We start from the raw sequence: 19,170 nt of genomic DNA on the forward strand, positions 1-19,170 counted from the left end.
TGACATTAGGCTTAACTAAGATCCCACTGTCCTCTGATTCCTATGCTAAAATAGCCTTCTCGACCCGCATAGGCATTTTTTGGTCTGTTAATATGGCTTTTAGTTTGCTTGGTGTCCCGGCCACCTTTCAAAGACTGATGAACTAGATGAGGTGGCCACATCAACCCTACGCGGCAGCCTAACTGGATGATGTGGTAATCTATGGTCAGGATTGGCCAACTCACCTCAATGATGTAGCCGCAGTCCTTCAGGCCCCATAAGACACCAATTTAACTGCAAACTCAAAGAAATGTACATTAGGGAAGCAGGAGACTAGGGTATCTGGTGGGAAATGGTAAAGTGCAACGCTTGCTCAGTAAAGTGGAAGCCCTAGCCAGCACAATCATTGAGAACACAAAAAAAGCAAGTTTGGGTATTTCTTGGGCTCGCAGGGTATTATAAGTGAATTGTGCCTGAGTTTGCCTCTCTAGTGGTTCTCCTTACCAATCTCATTAAGAAAACAGACCAGTGACAAGTAACTTGGTCTCCCCAAAGAAATTAAAAGGCTGTAACCAACCCATACTGCATAGTCCCAGTTTTTCACAAGAATTTATTTTATATGCAGACACCTGGGAGTGATACTGTCACAGATGTTCCATGGTCAGACTGCAGACTTTCTGTCCAGGAGAGATGAGAATGGTAAGCCACAGAGTTAGTGACCCGACAGGCCCACTCGGGGGTGGAGTGTGTGTGAGGGAGGCAAATATGTGAGGGAGCAAAAGGAGTAAGAGGGAATGAGCGAGCTGCCTGCAGGAGACTTGAAGCTTGGAGCAGGCTGGCTAACCAGAGACACCTGGCATGGGGAGGAACTGCAAGCAGCTGGTTCTTTATTAGAGAGCTGAAGCAGTTGTTTGGGGGAGCTGATTCTGGGACGTCTATGGGGCAGTCGGCTCTGAGCACTGCAGGACAGCTGCAAGTTAAACCCAGGCTCTGAGGTCAGAGCCGTGCCTTGGAACAGATTTTGGGACTCTACATTTTGTTTTGAATTTATTGTCTGAGTAAACCGAGATGCACTATAAGGATGGCGATTGGATGTGTGTGGAGTCTCTGTAAAGAAAAGGGCCTGGATGTGGGAGAATAGGGGGCAGGGCTGGGCAGAGTCAGAGACCACAAGGGGCCACCAACACCTTTGCACGTTGATAAATTATAAAATGCCAGAATTAAAGTTGCCTGGGCAATTTTAATTTGGCCCTTGAGAGTGTGCATTATGATACAGTTTTACTTACATGATCACATGCTACTTTTCCACAGTTGCCAGCAGAGGGAACATTTAGAGCACAGGAGAGACAGCCTCCCAGCTCTCATTCCCAGTACCCTGCACTACAGCAGACAGGAGCAGCAATTGCAGGGAAAGTCCTGCACTGCTCCTGGAGCCCCAGGCTAGAACATGATAAGTGCAGACAGACAGAATCTTCAGAGAATTTGTCTGCCAAACTCTAATATGTCTCTACTGAGCATGTGCAAACTTTTCTAAAGGAACAGAGGGTCCTGTGGCACCTTTAAGACTAACAGAAGTATTGGGAGCATAAGCTTTCGTGGGTAAGAACCTCACTTCTTCAGATGCAAGACTTGCATCTGAAGAAGTGAGGTTCTTACCCACGAAAGCTTATGCTCCCAATACTTCTGTTAGTCTTAAAGGTGCCACAGGACCCTCTGTTGCTTTTTACAGATTCAGACTAACAAGGCTACCCCTCTGATACTTTTCTAAAGGCTTATAACTTAGCCAAATTTGGGTGTTTTTCACAAGAATAGCAAAAGGCACATCCCTGTCACTAAGGCAACCCTGCTGTCAAATTTCAAATCCATGCTCCAAAGCATGAGCGTGCTAGAACTTCTCAATAAAGGTTGTACAAAGGTTTTAAACATGGGCAAAATACTGTATTTACCCCCGTAATCTCATTCTTGGAAATAGCTGAAATATTTTTGCTTCAACTTTCTAAAAGCTTTCAGCCTGAGGCAGATACCCAGCATGAAAAATTTCAGCCTGAATGGTTAGAGTTTGGCTAATTTATAAGCAACTGAAAACAAGGCCTTATAATGGGAAATATTAGCCAACCTTAGCTCTAGTCTAAGCAATGCTAGCAGCTTTGCTTATATTTTTGTTTGTTGTATTAACCGACAAACATTTTTAATGTTATTACATGAAGAAAGAGCATATATAAAAAGACTACCCTGGCTTAACCAAGAGATCTTCAATCATCTGAAACTCAAAAAAGAATTCTACAAAAAATCAAATCTATGTCAAATTACAAAGGATGAATATAAACAAATAACACAAGTATATAGGGACAAAATTAGAAAGGCCAAAGCTCAAAACGAGATTAAACTAGTTAGAGACATAAAGGTTAACAAGAAAACATTCTACAAATACATTAGAAACAAGAGGAAGACCAAGGACAGGGTAGACCTGTTACTCAATGGGGATGGGGGGAGCAATAACAGAAAATGTGGAAATGGCAGAAGTGCTAAATGACTTTTTTGTTTCAGTTTTCACCAGAAAAGTTTAGTAGCAACTGGACATAGCGAATGCCACAGAAAATGAGGTAGGATCAGAGGCTAAAATAGGGAAAGAACAAGTTAAAAATGACTTAGACAAGTTAGATGTCTTCAAGTCACCAGGGCCTGATTAAATACATCCTAGAATACTCAAGGAGCTGACTGAGGAGATATCTGAGCTATTAGTGATTATCTTTGAAAAGTTGTGGAAGATGGATGAGATTCCAGAGGACTGGAAAAGGGGCAAATATAGTGCCAATCTATAAAAAGGGGAATAAGGACAACCCGGGAAATTACAGACTAGTCAGTTAACTTCAGTACCCAGAAACATAATGGAGCAAATAATTAAGCAATCAATTTGCAGACACCAAGAAGATAATATGATGATAAGTAATAGTCAGCATAGATTTGTCAAGAACAAATTGTATCACACCAACCTAATAGCTTCCTTTGACAGGGTAACAAGCCTTGTGGATGGGAGGAAGCAGTAGATATACCATATCTTGACTTTAGTAAAGCTTTTGATTCTGTCTCGCATTACCGTCTCATAAACAAACTAGGGAAATACAATCTAGATGGAGCTACTATAAGGTGGGTGTATAACCGGTTGGAAAACCATTCCGAGAGAGTAGTTATCAGTGGTTCACAGTCACGCTGGAAGGGCATATCAAGTGATCCATGCAGGGATCCATTCTGGGTCTGGTTCTGTTCAATATCTTCATCGATGATTTAGATAATGGCATAGAGAGTACACTTATAAAATGTGTAGATGATACCAAGCTGGAAGGGGTTGCAAGTGCTTTGGAGGATAGGATTAAAATTCAAAATGATCTGGACAAATTGGAGAAATGATCTGAAGTAAATAGGATGAAATTCAATAAGGACAAATGCAAAGTACTCCACTTAGGAAGGAACAATCAGTTGCACACACAAAAAATGGGAAATGATTGCCTAGGAAGGAGTAGTGCAGAGAGGGATTTGGGGGTCATAGTGGATCACAAACTAACTATAAGTCAACAGTTGTTTGCTTTTTTTGCAACACTGTTGCAAAAAAAAAGCAAACATCATTCTGGGATGTATTAGCACAAGTGTTGTAAACAAGACACAAGAAGTAATTCTTCTGCTCTACTCCACACTGATTAAGCCTCAACTGGAGTATTGTGTCCAGTTCTGGGTGCCACATTTCAGGAAAGATGTGGACGAACTAGAGAAAGTCCAGAGAAAAGCAACAATGATTAACGGTCTAGAGAACATGACCTATGAGAAAAAATTGAAAAAACTGGGTTTGTTTAGTCTGGAGAAGAGAAGACTGAGGGGGGACATAACAGTCTTCAAATACATGAAAGGTTGTTACAAGGAGGAGGGAGAAAATTTTTCTCCTTAACCTCTGAGGCTAGGACAAGAAGTTAATTGCAGCAAGGGCAGTTCAGGTTGGACATTAGGAAAAAGTTCCTGTCAGGGTGGTTAAGAACTGGAATAAATTGCCCAGGGAAGTTGTGGAATCTCCATTATTAGAAATTTTTAAAAGCAGGTTAGATAAACACCTGTCAGGGATAGTCTAGATCGGGGTGGGCAAACTTTTTGGCCCGAGGCCACATCGGGGAATAGAAATTGTATGGAGGGCCATGAATGCTCACAAAATTGGGGTTGGGGTGCGGGAGAGGGAGTGGGATCTGGGGTGGGGCTGGGGATGAGGAGTTTGGGGTGCAGGGGGAGCTCTGCGCTGGGACCGAGGGATTTGGAGGGTGGGAGGGGGATCAGGGCTGGGACAGGGGTGCAGGAAGGGGTTCGGGTTCTGACTCTGGCTCGGGGTGTGGGCGCTGGGGTGGAGCTGGGGATGAGAGGTTGGGGCACAGGAGGTGCTTTGGGCTTCAATCGAGGGGTTTGGAGAGCGGGAGGGGGATCAGGGCTGGGGTAGGGGGCTGGGGCGTGGGGAGAAGCTCAGGGGAGTGGCCCCCGACGCAGCGCCCCGGCCGGAGCACTGGAGCAGGGCCGAGCCACGTGGTGCGGCCCAGACCCAGCACCCCGGCCCGAGTGGGGCCAAGCCGCTTGGTGTGGCTCAGGGGCTGGCTTAAAACGGCTCGTGGGCTGGATCCAGCCTGCAGGCCGTAGTTTGCCCACCCCGGTCTAGATAATACTTAGTCCTGCCATGAGTGCAGGGGACTGGACTAGATGACCTCTCAAGGTCCCTTCCAGTCCTACAATTCTATGATTCTATCATATTTTAAGATATAATTATGCAGAAGGTGACTGAAGTGTGCATATTTGAGATTTTGACCTTTACTTTGTTTTTCTGACTGTTTGATTTCTCAACAGTAATGTTTCATTCATGCATTAGTTTTACACACACACAAAAAGCATAATTTTTATAAATGCTAACGGAGCTTCTTAACACCATAGTCTAAAATTCTTTGGTTGAATGCTAATACCCTTGACTGAAGCCACTGAAACCCACCTGCCCTTGACTGTGGACTGGAATCCCCAGCCTCCCTTGACAAAGTTCTTCTGAGTACCCAGTCAAATATATTACATAATATTTGTCACCTTGTGTATTGAAAGACCAGAGCTTAGCATTTCAAACCTGTTTAACACTTATACCACTTAACTACTTGGCACTAGCTAAACTGCTACCTATTAAGATGAATTGATGCTAATATTGTACTGATTAAGCAGCTTTCTTATTTAATTCTCATTAGGCTAAATCAGTTTCCAGGGAGACAATCCCGATTCAGCAAGTATCAATTAAGTAGAATAAATTCTTACACTAGTGTAGTATCTTTCTGAATCACCTTATAAATTGCGAGCAAGGGGACAGGAAATTCCATGACTTCCTACCCATATCTTCTTTTAAATCAACATGCGGGGGAGGGGCCTGTCTCTACCATCTATGGAATATAAATGAGGTGCAGAACCCTAAACTCAGGGATCAACTGAGATCTTGGAATAATTTTCAGAGGCAAAGACAATACAAGCAGAAACATTGCACTGGTTCCCATACTTTCCCACCCTCTTGAAGCTGTGCTGCTATGACATGGCCACTGAATGCCCAGCCAAGTCCCAACTACTCAGGGGAATACTTATCGCAAGAATAACCAATATAGATAGCGCTGACTGGGTCAATATTATCTTATGAAGCTATCTAGCATGGCATTCTGGATTCATTGCTGTTTTCTGGAGGCATGATGCCACTAATAGCAATAGGCCCATCAACTAAGTCACTATGCACAATTGGGAAGAACTCTGTATAGTTTGAAAGCTTGTCTCTTTCACCAACAGAAGTTGGTCCGGTAAAAGATGGTACCTCACTCATCTAGTCTCCCTAATATGCACAGAGAACCTTCCCCCCCCCCCCCCCCCCCGGGCAGTATTTTACTGTTACTGCCTTCTGAGCTTATATTTAAAGACCAAATCTTACAGACAAGCCCCCTTCTTTCCCTTAGTAGAGGTCACCTATGTTTTCTTGTTTATATAACATGTAATTGATGTACTCAGTAAGTTTAGCCTGAAAATTTAGCTTTTAACCAGTCTGTGGCACTGTAAAGTACCAGCTCTAAACTCTACACTGACAGCTCATCAAAACATGCCCATGCCCAGTTTTCTGCTTGGATATCATCATTCTGTGACCATGAAAGCATAAAACTGGATATTGTGCTGGTAGGTCAGTATCACTACAACTTGCCTAAACAAAAATAAAATAGCATTTCATGCTTATTGATCTTGATTTTTTTTTTTTTGGCTATTTTTATGCTTCATTGACTATAATCGTGGTAAGGATGTGTCTTGTAAAAGGAATTGAAGTTTCTCCTCTGAGTAGTTTAGACATTTCACATTTTAGCTGCTCCCACAAACGTTTTTATTTTTTTTCCAAATGCAGTCCTTTCCAAGGACTTAAAAAAAAAAAAAGGTTGATCTTTAAGTAATACATGTGATATTAGTTTTTCCGTTTTAAAATAATCACATTATTGCAGACATTTTAATAGCTGTAGAGGTTGCTATGTATTAACATGATTCATGGTCCTTGACAGCAGTGTCTCTGAAAATCCCACAGGAATGCAAAATACAAAACTCCACACACGTTCAAATTTTACTGCCTGCAGCTAAAAGAGGGGAAAAAAACTTAAAACTGTTGAAACCCTTCAACTTTAAAAGCATTAATAGATGGTCCTGGGGGATTAAATCTAAATCTTAATGTGTAAAAATCAAGTTAATAACCACAGAGATTAATATGGTTGCATTTGATTATTGTGATAATGCAAACAATTAGTACTGCTAAAGTGAGATATATTAGCCTCCTACTTGCCCCACACATCTGCAAAGCATTGGAAATAAATGGAAATAAAACATTTTGCTCTGAGAGGTTTTTTTTGCCTTTGTCTTACTTTCTCTGTAGCTGACTCATTTTTGAAATTATAATTTTCAACATTTATTTTTAAGCTCTTCTTTTATAAGATATGTATAAAATCAGCTGCCATAATCAGATATCATCAATTCTACATTGTCAGCAAACTATTTATGCGTTGCTTACCAGTATCAATAATTAGACAAATTTTCATGATAAATAGTGTTAGATTTTTTTTAAAAGATAGGAAAACCATGTGCATGTATCAGCTTGACAAAAATATGGGCTTCCTCCTACTCCAGTTTAATTCAATGGGTTTAATTCCAGATTTCAATGGGAGCAGAATCAGGCATCTAATCTAATCTATATTTTAGACGGAATTGGAACTGCCACTTATACTTCAGGTTGCCTGACATTTCCCATTATAAGACCCTGTTCTCAGTTGCTTATAACTTGGCCAAATTTTAACTGTTTGAGTTGAAATTTCACATGCCCAGTGTTTGCTTCTGGTTGATTTTTTTTTTTCTGGCAAAAGTGGTTTATCCATTTACAAGCTCTAAATCGAAGGAAATGTTATTTTGCTCCCATTAAAAGTATTCTTGCAACCATTTAATTGAGAGCAAGGACACTGAGAACAGTAGCAGAGTGAGGGCAAAAGACTAAACTTGGATGAAGAGATCAGAGGAGGGAGACTGGACTGAGTGGGGGAGACCTGGAGACTGACATGAAGACTGGCTGGGCAAGAAAACTGGGACTGGGATAAGGGACCCAGGGTTGGAAGACTGAGATTAGCTGGGTAAGGAATTAGGAGGAGAGACTGGGATTCTGAGCATGGGGGTGAGGATTGGGAGATGGCGTTGTGAAAGACTGCAAGTTGGATGGGAAGCCCAGAGCAAGCAATTAGAACTAGCTAGATGAGGAGACTGGGACAGGGATTTTTGATCCAGGGAGCTGGAGGAAGATTGGGATGAGGAGCTGGGGCTCAGAGGAGATAGGAGTGGCATGGGGACAGGCTGAAGGGGATAGGGCAGAAGGGTCAGGCGTGTGGTAATTAGGTGCAGAAAGACCTCTGTGATCATTAAGAACACTCCTTTCCAGAACCTGAAATAAAAACCAAGATTCTGGAATCTCACTATTCCTCTTTTGACAGCCTATGTGTGTGAAACCTGTTGGCAAAGTGTATGTCTCATCCCCCCTAAAGTATTTATTTACTTTAGATGACATCTTTCTGCTGTTATCAGTTACTCAGTTAGCTGAAGTAGCAGAGATCTGTGTTGTGGATCTACAGGTTACAACCCCGCTGATGAGCCAGGCGGTTGGCAATATGATGTCACATGGTAGAATTTCTGTTGTTTCACTTTGCTTTTTTAGGAAACTATATACAAAAATGATGTTGAAAGAGCGTTAAAGTTGCAAAGTCAAGCACTCAAAAGTTAGGAAATGCCAGAATTAAGGTTGCTTGTGCAACTTAATTCAGCCCACTTGTGTGTATGCACTATGATACAATCTGTAATTACATGATCACATAATATTTTTTCCACAGGACTCTAACCTCATTTAGTACACAGGATGGGCCTTCTCTGGGGATGAATCAGAGTTGTGGAGGCGTTGTCTATAGGACTCCTGCTTGATTGTTGCAGAAGTTGGAAGGTGTGTAGTGAATGAGGCAGGGGAATGTAGGAAGAGAAAGGAGGGTCTCATGATAAGGCAGTTGAATGCTGCTCTGGAGAACTGGAATTTATCCCTGCCTCTGCTATAGAATTCCAGTGTGGTTTTGAGCCAGTCACTTAAACCAAGCTTTTCACTGGTGGTCACTAATTATGCATTCCTTATTTTCTGGGTGCCCAACTTGAGACCCAGGTGTCAGATTTGCAGGAGTGCTGAGCAATCACAACTGCAACTGAAGTCAATGGGAGCTGTGCTTTAATATATAAAACTCTATAAAATGCGAAGTACTCTGAAAAATCAGGTGCTAATGGATACTTTTGACTTTAACCTCTATGTGCCTCAGTTCCTCATCTGTAAAATAGGGATAATGCCATCCCCTCACCTAGCAGGGGCATTGTGAAAATACAGAGAGCACCACAGAAAAGCCTAATAATTGTGTCTTCAGAGCAGGGTTTGAATAGTGTGCAGTAAATAAGGCCTGGGGCCACACATACAATGGGGATAAAATTAAATGTGGTATAGCAGCTCATCTGGAAGGCACTGTCCATTCTGTGTACTGAATGAGGCAGGGCCCTCTGGAAAATACAGTACTGACCGTGTAATTAAAGATTGTGCATATTCATTATGATATAAGTGGGATGAATAAGGTCTCACAGTAATCTTAATGTTGGCATTTCTTAACTTTTGAGTACTTGACTTTGAATTTTAATAATTTTCTTCTGATGTTTTTTGTGTATGATATTTATTTATATGACCCCATCACTGTAGTATCTGTATGCCTCTTGAATAATCAAAATAAAAATGTGCTAGATTGTATCCCCCAAATCCACATATGGAGGGAATCCTCCATACATGGAGAATAGAGCGCTATTCAGAGGAGGGCTCTAGAACTTCTGGAGGCCCTACAGAAGACTATCTGTGTCATTCGGGGTACACAAAAGTGTGCGGTTGTAGTTGGGATCACCTGGGAGGGAAAATGATTAGGCCAGGGACAGAGCAAGGGAGAACACACCTTTCCAGACCCATAGAAATTACTCAAAAAATGTTAATACAGCCTAGGCTTTTCAATGGAACCTTGCCCTAGGGAACAATGGAGCTGAGCTCCTTAGGGAGAGGGGTCATGTCATTCCATGGATCTGCCTGGTTTCGGGGCAGGTCCCACGGCCTTTCCTGCTGTGAGCCAAACCCGACTCTCCTCTTCCCCCTGCTATGGTGGGAGGGAATCTCAGGAAGGGAATCCTCACTGAGATTTCCTCATAAAATTTCACCTTCCAGTTTGTCTTTTGGAAAGGGACAAGTCTGTACAAAATATTAATTTGATGTGTTAGTAGGTGGTTTTTGTGTGTGTGGGTGTGTGTTGTATGCACACGTGCAATAGCTGGATTTTACAGAGGATGCCTTGATACTTTGGGCTGATGCAGTTGCATATTTTTAGACATACCTGCTAATTTCTGAAAGCTAGAAATCTGTGCAGAAACATAGAGATATCTTTAACTCAACTGAAATACTTTGGATTTGGAGAGCTCTTTTGAGGGAGAGACAGAAAAAAATGGTAAACATGTAAATATGGCAACTGTGCATTTCTGTTATAGAGCATTTTACATGTGGGAGAATGCTTCATTCTCTTGCAAAAGTGAGAACTTTGGGATTGAAACTGATGACAGTAATTAAGATGATTTAAAAGAAAAAGCCCAGCTGTAGAAATGAATAAAAAAGAAAGGTTTTGCCAACATATTCCTGAATGATAGTAGAGATGTATATTAAAGAATGGGGGTTGACAGAAAAGAAACACAACCCTGAGAAAAAGAGGCAGGAAAGCAGGCATGTAAACTTGTGAAACTTCAGCATTTCAGAAGACCTGTGGACAGAGAACAGAGGAAGACACGGAAAACTTAAGCATGAAAGATTTTTAACAGCTGGGCACCTTTTTAATGTTTTTGATTATTGCATACACTATTTCATTGGAGAAAAGAGAAAATTAAATTAAGATATAAAAAATAAAGGGACAAGAGTTATAAAAATAAAGAAAGAAGATGGGAGAAAGAATATGTTAGCAATTTATTTGGGCTCCCTTTCCAGCTATGTTCTGCACTATATCCAATTCAAATCTTGCATTTTGCTTCTCACTTGAGCTCTCTCCTGCAGCATTTGCTGGCTACCCCATTTTTTGAGCAAAGTTTGTGTAGATTTGGGGGAGCTCTCTAAGCAGTCATAACAACAAAAAGCATCATAGACACAGTACCTTTGGATGGGAGAGAAAGGGGAGAATTGATGTCAGTGGCTCCAATTCCCTGAGTGTTACAGCCTCTTGACAGTTACTAATATTAGCACATTTAATGTGTTTAGTCTAGTTGTAAGGTTTGTGTGATGTTTTTTGATTTCCAGCTTCAGAAATGCATTTTGGCTAGAAAACAAGTCAGGCATACTTTTCTTTTTTTGCCATACAAATATCAGGAAATTATTACCTGTTTATCCAATTTACATTATATAATCGGTTACTTACATCCAGTTGGAGATTCTTGTTTATTGGTTATTCAATCATTGCGTGAACATGGGTAAACAAATGTAATTACTTTTGAGGAATGTGAGGTCAGCAGGATCCAGTCCTCACCTAGCCTTTGTGAACAGTGTTAGTTTCCACAAATTGCACTTTGTTTTTCTGTCTCTTAACCACTTCAGTTTATCTTTATTCTCTGGGGTTCATGTGATTGCTTCGTTGTCTTCTAAAATCTTAAAAGTTCTTGCCTGCATTTTAAAATTAGTTACTAAAAGGATGTATAGAGCCAGAAGTAAAATTTAACCAAGACACCTTTCTCTACAAATTCAGCAAATTAGTTGTGTTAACTCTATCCATGTATCGCTCGAAATAAGAAGACATCAGATCAGGACAATCTGTTGCTCCATCTATAGTCAGTAGTTATTCAATTTGATACTTTTAACAGATGTCCTAATTTTCTCATGTTTTATACTTCTGCATCTTGAGTGCTTTTGAGTTTTCAAAGTCTTATTTTCATCTCTGAGTTCTCTTACTTTGCATTTTTTATTATTTTTGATGAACAAAGTGACAAAACAATTTTGTGACCAGTGTGAGAGTACTTTTTAATAAAAGAGCTTAAAATTAAGACCCTGACCCTGCAACAGATGCAGACAGGCGAATGATGTCAGGGCTCAGCACAGGTGCATATGCTCACCTGCCTGTATCTCATTGCAGAATTGGGACCTAAATGAAACAAAGTGTGAACTCAAATCTACATTTGTTGTTTGTTTTGTTGGGAGTGTAGAAGGAAGAGATGATACTTTTTATAAAACTGCAACTGCTTATTTGTGGTATTGTGTGATATGAATTAACTGGGGCCTATTTCTTTAATTGTTTAATTTATCTGGATCTTGATTCTGCAAACCGTTACTCACAGGAGTAACCCCATGGAAGCGAATAAGACTACTCATGTAAATAAGGTAGAATGATGCAAGTAAAGGTTGGTAGGATCAGGCTACTGAATATGTTTTCCAGATTCCTTATTAAAGCTTGTATTTTATACATTAGGGCCCACCCCTCCTCCCATTGAAGGAATGTCAACAATCCCATTGATCTCAGTGAGAGCAGGATTGGGGCATTATAAAATAAGATTTACAAATATATTTTTGTACATTCCTTAGTAATCCAAAAATATGTTACATTGAAATATATTGTTGGCTCAAGCATCTGGACAAAGTAACAAGGGTTACAAAAATTCAGTACAATTGTTATTACTTTTTTAAAATGTAAAGGAAAGGGGGTTATGGAGAAGATGTGTCCCTAACAAACTTTATACCTATAAGCTAACAATTCTAAATTTTAAAACAAAGGGAATTTAAATTAATTATACCATTTTAATTGGTATTAAACTCCCCAGTATATTGCCATTATGGATATACTTCACAGCTCAACTAAAAGATCATATTGCTTTAAAACAGGGATACTAAAATCAAGCATGCCTGAAGGAGAATTTGTGAACACAATTATGTCTGCCATATAGTTGCCAGGTCAATGGGTGGTGTATGATGCACCCATCTTTCTAGGAGCAGTAGTATTTCCTGCTGTTTTTTCAGTAGTGACCTAGAAGGAGGTTAATGATTCCAAAGAATGACTTTTCCCTTAGGAAAAATTTAATCTTCTGACCTTTTTCTCTATCTGTCCATTCCTTTTAAGTCACAGGCCCCCTTCATTTAGCTTACATCAAGCTGTTTTATTTTCTTCAAAAACATGGTTGAAGTGATTGCTTTTGCTTTCATTTAACCCTTGAACTGGATGCATTTCAAAACTAAAGCACTTGCACAAAATATGGGATCGCTTGCAAGCACTTATTTCAAATCTCTATATTTGTCTTAAATGTGACTGCCAATCCTCAAAATCACTTTGACAACTGACTAACTTCAAAATGCAAGCCTTTAATGTATTCTTGCAATCATCTTAGAGATTTGCTTTAGAAAAAATGACAGGAGTAAAGCAGCTATTGGATTTTTTGAATCCCATCTAAAAGCTGTTGGTACTAAAGTGATACAAAAGGAAATTCTATTTAAAAAATGTTAACAATGACCATCATGCCGTCTTCAGATTAACTTTAAATTTGAGATCATGAAGAAATATCAGCATTTCACAGTTAAACTGTCGAAGCTTTTGGCTTTGTTTGAGCTATGCAGACATTAGTGGATCAAATTTAGTGTCAGAATATAGTAAAATAAGATTGTAATTACTTTATTATTCTCAAGAGTGTTGACTCTCGGGCGCATGGAGTTCTTGAGAGTAAGTGAAAACAGAAACTGCCTTGTGCTCAAAGCTGTCAGCTAACTTCCTTATACTCTGCAGCAGACATTGGTTTTGTCTGTATTGTATTACACTGCATTATTGCCAACATAATGATACATGAATATTCCTCCATTTTCAGAATTATAATTAATGCTTGATTTTGACAGTATGACAAACTAGTGCAGCTCCACAACAGAAACATCCAAATCTAGGAACAAAGGAATTGCCATACTGGAAAAGACCAATGGTCCATCTAGTCTAGTATCTTTCTGTCTCTGATAGTGGCCAATGCCTGAGGCTTCAAAGGAAGGCATAAACCCCCCATAATGCACCTAATTGCAATACTATACCACAGAGGGAAATTTCTTTGCAACCCCAGCTGGTGATCAGCTTATGCCCTGAAGTATGAGGATTGATAGCCCTTATAATTTGTATTCCAGCTAGTGTAGCTGCAGATGCTATATTTAATCAAATAAATGTCTAATAGTTTTGTAAAGCTAAGTAAGGGCTAAATACTGCCGTCTCGTGGGAAAAAATATGGGGGAAGAAAAACTGCTGAAAAATTTCACGAGGAGAACCTCATGGAGTTTGCACTGCATTCTTCCCTCAGGGGAAAGTAGTTTGCATTCTCATGGAAGAAGCTGGCAAATAGACTTCAAACTCTTCACTGGCCTTAGAGTTGGCAGGGGTATCCGGCTCCAACCTTGACCATTGGCCCCTCTTGCCTCTTTTTATGCCCTAACCCATCACTTCTGAGAGTGGAGTTTAGAAGGCAAAGTGCGAGTTAATAATAATAATTAATGGAGATATCCTATCTCCTAGAACTGGAAGGGACCTTGAAAGGTCATCAAGTCCAGCCCCCTGCCTTCACTAGCAGGACCAAGTACTGATTTTGCCCCAGATCCCTAAGTGGCCCCCTCCAGGATTGAACTCACAACCCTGGGTTTAGCAGGCCAATGCTCAAACCACTGAGCTATCCCTCCCCCCAAGGGAGGTAATGCTACCTATAGCAGCAATTACCTCCTACTTGGATTTTTGCCTGAAAATCCACCAGGTTTTGATGAAACAACATTGCATAGAATTGTTCCTCAGCTTTTCCCCTCTCAACCTGATATGTTCCCCTCCCCAAACCTGGACACCCTGCAGCCATGCGATGATTGTGTGAAGGAACATCTGTAGATTTTAGTGGAACTGGGGGAACATGCCAAAGAGCAGATCTTCCTCCTTTTGTTGGCTTTATGGCCTTTCTACCTCTATTTTATTTTCTTTACTCTCCTTCTTGCACAGAAGATCAGCAATTGTTGCCCCAGAGTTTTCTGCCTCAGTAATATCCTGCAGCAGTGAATTCCACAGGTTCACTATACATTATAATGAAAAAAAGTATTGCCTTATATCCACTTAAGTGTGTTTCCCTGCTTTTGTGTGTGTATGTAATGGAACGGGGTAGGTAGGAGCACCAGAGTAGCTTTTTCTGTACTATCCATAATCTTATAGACCTCTAACACACCTCTTCCTCTTCTTTCTAAAGCCATGTCTACACTATAAATTATGTCAACTTACGTTGACATACAGCCACCACAGTTATTCAATCGCTTGTGTGTGCACACTGGGTTCCTTGGGTAGGTGGTACGCATCCTCACAAGAAGCACTTGTGCTTAGTGCTTGTCTGTGTTTTTGTTGCTCTTTTGTCTTGGTTTGTAAGGTTGGTCTGCAGTTCCTCACAATTCTTCCTAGGTTCAACTAACATAACTAAGGGCTCTTCCCATTTAAATCAATGGAATTTTTGTGCACACATCAGAGAGTAGAATTTAGCCATTGTATGAGAAACAAATTTTGCTGCCTTACTACTCAGAACTTTTTCAAGGTTGTTAATAAATAGGCTTAATAAATAAATGGAGATAACCATTTCAAATATTAATATTGATCACTGGGGCACTTCAGTGTTAACCTCTCTTTCTCCTATGAATTGGCCATTTATTCCTTTGCATTTCTGATAGAAAAGCATGTTGTATAGTGGTCTGAACACAACACTGGAACCCATGAGCTCCTGAACTAAAATCCTCATTCTGACATGGATTCTCTTTGTGGCTATAAGTAAGTCACTTAACCTCAGGCTAAATGAACCTATCTAATAAGGAAGTTAAGATAATTAAATAATGCCTATAAAGTGCTTTGAAAATGGAAAGGTCTAGGTATTCTTATTTTTGTTTCCCATCTCTTACCCATTTTTTAACCCATCACAGGATTCTACTTCTCATTCTGTAGTTACCAGGCTTTTCTAAGAGTCCCTTGTGCGGAACTTTATCATAGGTTTTCTGAAAGACAACATAAATCATATCCACCAGTTCTGCTTTATCCACTATTTCATTAACTCTTTCAAATCATTCTAACAGGTTAGAAAAGACCTATTTATTTTTACAGAAACTTTGCAGGATTTCTCTATTATTTGTGTGCTTTATCATTCTATTTTTATTGATTCTCTCAATATTTTCCTGGTACTAAAATAAGACTCAACAGTCTAAAATTCCCAGGATCATCATTAACACCTTTTTAAAAGATGGGTACAACCTTGGCCATCCTCCAGTCCTGTGGTACAGTAGCTGTTTTTAATGATAAATTACATATTTTTGTTAGCAACTCAGTTACATTGGTCTTTAGTTCCTTTAGAACTCTCGGATGAATACCATCTGGTCCTACTGATTGATTGCAATTTAATTTCTCGAGTTGTTCCATCACCTTTTTTTGATATTCCCATTTCTGATAGTGCCTCACTTTCAATACCTAAAAAGAATAAATGAGGTGTAGGTATTTCATCTTCTATCATAAAGAACAGTATAAAAAATCATTTAGTTGCTTCCTATTCTTTTTTGATTGTCTAATGTAGATAAACAGGAAAACAAAATACAAAAGTAAGTAGATTTTTTTCTTCTCTATTTTAAAAGGACTTCAACATTTTCTTTAAAAAATACCACAGATATCTCTGAGATCTTTAAGTGAGACAATATGATAGAATCCGACACCCCAAATTTCAAGTTCCATTGGCATTTTCTATTAATTGTACCTTATGATTTTCAGCATATGATCAGTAGTGGAATGCACTGGAAGAGCTGCCAACATGTTTGGCTTTTAGTGTTGAATGTTTGCTATAGCCATGTAGAAAAATAAAGATGTATTTATACTATATATAGTGCCAGAATTTAGGGGAGGGGGAAATAACTCAGAAGACGAGCTCCTGTAATGGAACATTTAGCTGATAAACAAGCAAACAAAGACAAAACTATTACCATACTGAAATAAAAATAGAGTAAAAAGGAAAACTACGATCATTACTGTCAATTGGTATCATACTTCTCAACTCTATATATCTATTCCTCCCCCCACACACACATGCTCACATACTTATCACCATTTTCTGCTGTGTCTTCTGACTAATTTAGACTTTAAGCTACTCAAGCAGGGACCTTTGCTTTGTATATGTCTGTACAGTTCCATATATGGCAATGGTGCTATTTAAATTATAATAATTTTAACAAATGCAAGTAAATAATAAGTTCAAATCAAAGGTAACTATTAGTTTAAAACACCTCAGGAAGTGTCCCAGAAAACACAACCTTTTGAGCTACAACCAAACTGGCCAACTTTATAGCGTCTTGAGGTCAAGTCTCCTATTTCACATGACTTCAGGGGCTTTAGGTACATGTTATACAGAAGTAAACCACACAGAATGTTATGATCAAGTAAACTTTGTACTCCAGCTCCAGCCCTACATTGAGGCATAGCAACCAGCTTCAAATAAACTTGTGACAATATATCCGGAATTCATAAATGATAGGTGGAAAGATTAAAATTAGGAGAAAAATAATCAAAAGGATAGTTGACATATAGTGAAAAAAATTGGCTTTTTTTTTTAAAAAAAGGGTCTGGACCTTAGGATTGCTGTCGCACCATGATTTGAAACCTATCAAAGGAATTTATGCTTTGCAGCTGACATTTTAAATTGAGAATTTACTTAAACTTGTATTGAATATTTCTTTTGTAATTAGTTTTTGCGGTCATATTTCATTATCAGTATTTTTTTCTATTTACTTTTACTGTAGCAATGATGTATATTGTAAGAGTGTCTGAGAAATATATGAATATATTTATTCACTGTTAATGAGAATTAAATTGCAAGATTGCTGTTGGGTTGCATCATAGCATTTTTTCTTGAGATACCCTATATTTCCCACTTCCATATGATATAAGAATCAAGCAAGAGAAAGTGAGTGACATCTGACACTGTATAAATCATCCATCAATAACAAATGGAAGGTTTTAATTCAAGGATTTGTTCCTTTTATGTGTATGGGTTTTTATTTTTGGAATATTATCCAGGTCATGTATGGATATTGCCTGAAGCTTATGAAAAGCTTTGTGTTTTTCTCTTCTTTTCATTTTTGTGCATTTACAGAAATAGAATTAAATTTTGATGTAGCTGAATTTCAGAATTCTTGAATTTAGCTTAATTCCTGGAGAAGGGAAGGATATTTTCACATTAAGAGGTTTGTGTCTCTTTACCACCTTTCTGGCCATCCCCCTCAAAAACAAAGAAGGCTAGTGAAGAAGAGTGTATTATATTTACACAACAATTCTTGCTTAACTGTCATATGTGTCTGTGTGTTTGCATGCAGTTTCAGGCAAGAAAATCAGGCCCTGTGTCCGAATTTGGGAGGTAATTTTCTTTAATGTTTGTATACTAAGAAACAAAGTCATAGGAACTAGGTGGTACAATGGTTTAAAGCACTAGCCTCAGGTCACCATAAATGAAATTGTGCCAGTCTAAATATGCTCCTTCCTGGATATTTCTGCATATCACAAACCACCAAAGAATTTAGCACAACTGACACCCTCTCTCTGAAGATGCTACCAGTCAGGATTTATTTAAATTTAACTTCTGTGCCAGGCTATTACCAGTACTATTACTTTAGTTCTCTAAATAAATTACACTGAAAAAGTTTTAAGAATCCAGTTTACATTTTCTAGTTTCTAGTTTTAGGCAAAGTAAAAAAGAATTGTTAACATGTTTGTTTGATGTTCTGATATTGTGTTGTTTCAGTGACAGCCGTGCATGTCCTAGAAAGACCATATCATAAAAGATGGGTGCTTCCAACTTTTGGGGAAACAATTAGTATGATCCTGCCAAAGGGATCTAAGTATTTAATTATGTTTCAGGGAGAAAGAGAGAGAGAGTGGACAAATATAAAGTGAATGAACATGATTGAGATGTTTAAGATGTAAGCAGAACACCACAGCTAGCATGCAGAAAACAGAAACAAGAATGATAATCATCAGAGGGGTAGCCGTGTTAGTCTGAATCTGTAAAAAGCAACAGAGGGTCCTGTGGCACCTTTAAGACTAACAGAAGTATTGGGAGCATAAGCTTTCGTGGGTAAGAACCTCACTTCTTCAGATGCCACGCATCTGAAGAAGTGAGGTTCTTACCCACGAAAGCTTATGCTCCCAATACTTCTGTTAGTCTTAAAGGTGCCACAGGACCCTCTGTTGCTTTTTAAAGAATGATAATATCCATTGACTGGGCAAGAAAAAGTTTAAGAAATCTAGTCTGTTTCCCCTCCCGCCCTTCTGGTCAAAAAGTCTGTTTTCATTCATGCAGAAGCATAGGTGTAGATTTTATCAGGACTTTGAGTTGGAGCACCCAGAGCTGTGGATTACAGATGCTTCCTGTCATGTATAAACACAATCATTATGTGAAAGCATGGCACCCACATTGCTACCTAAACAGCCATTCCTCTGGACTGAAGTGCTTTGTTCTCTTTGGAGTTATTTTTGTGACTATGAACAG

This window comes from Emys orbicularis, chromosome 2, assembly GCF_028017835.1.
Source record: "Emys orbicularis isolate rEmyOrb1 chromosome 2, rEmyOrb1.hap1, whole genome shotgun sequence".
NCBI classification, from domain to species: Eukaryota; Metazoa; Chordata; order Testudines; family Emydidae; genus Emys; species Emys orbicularis.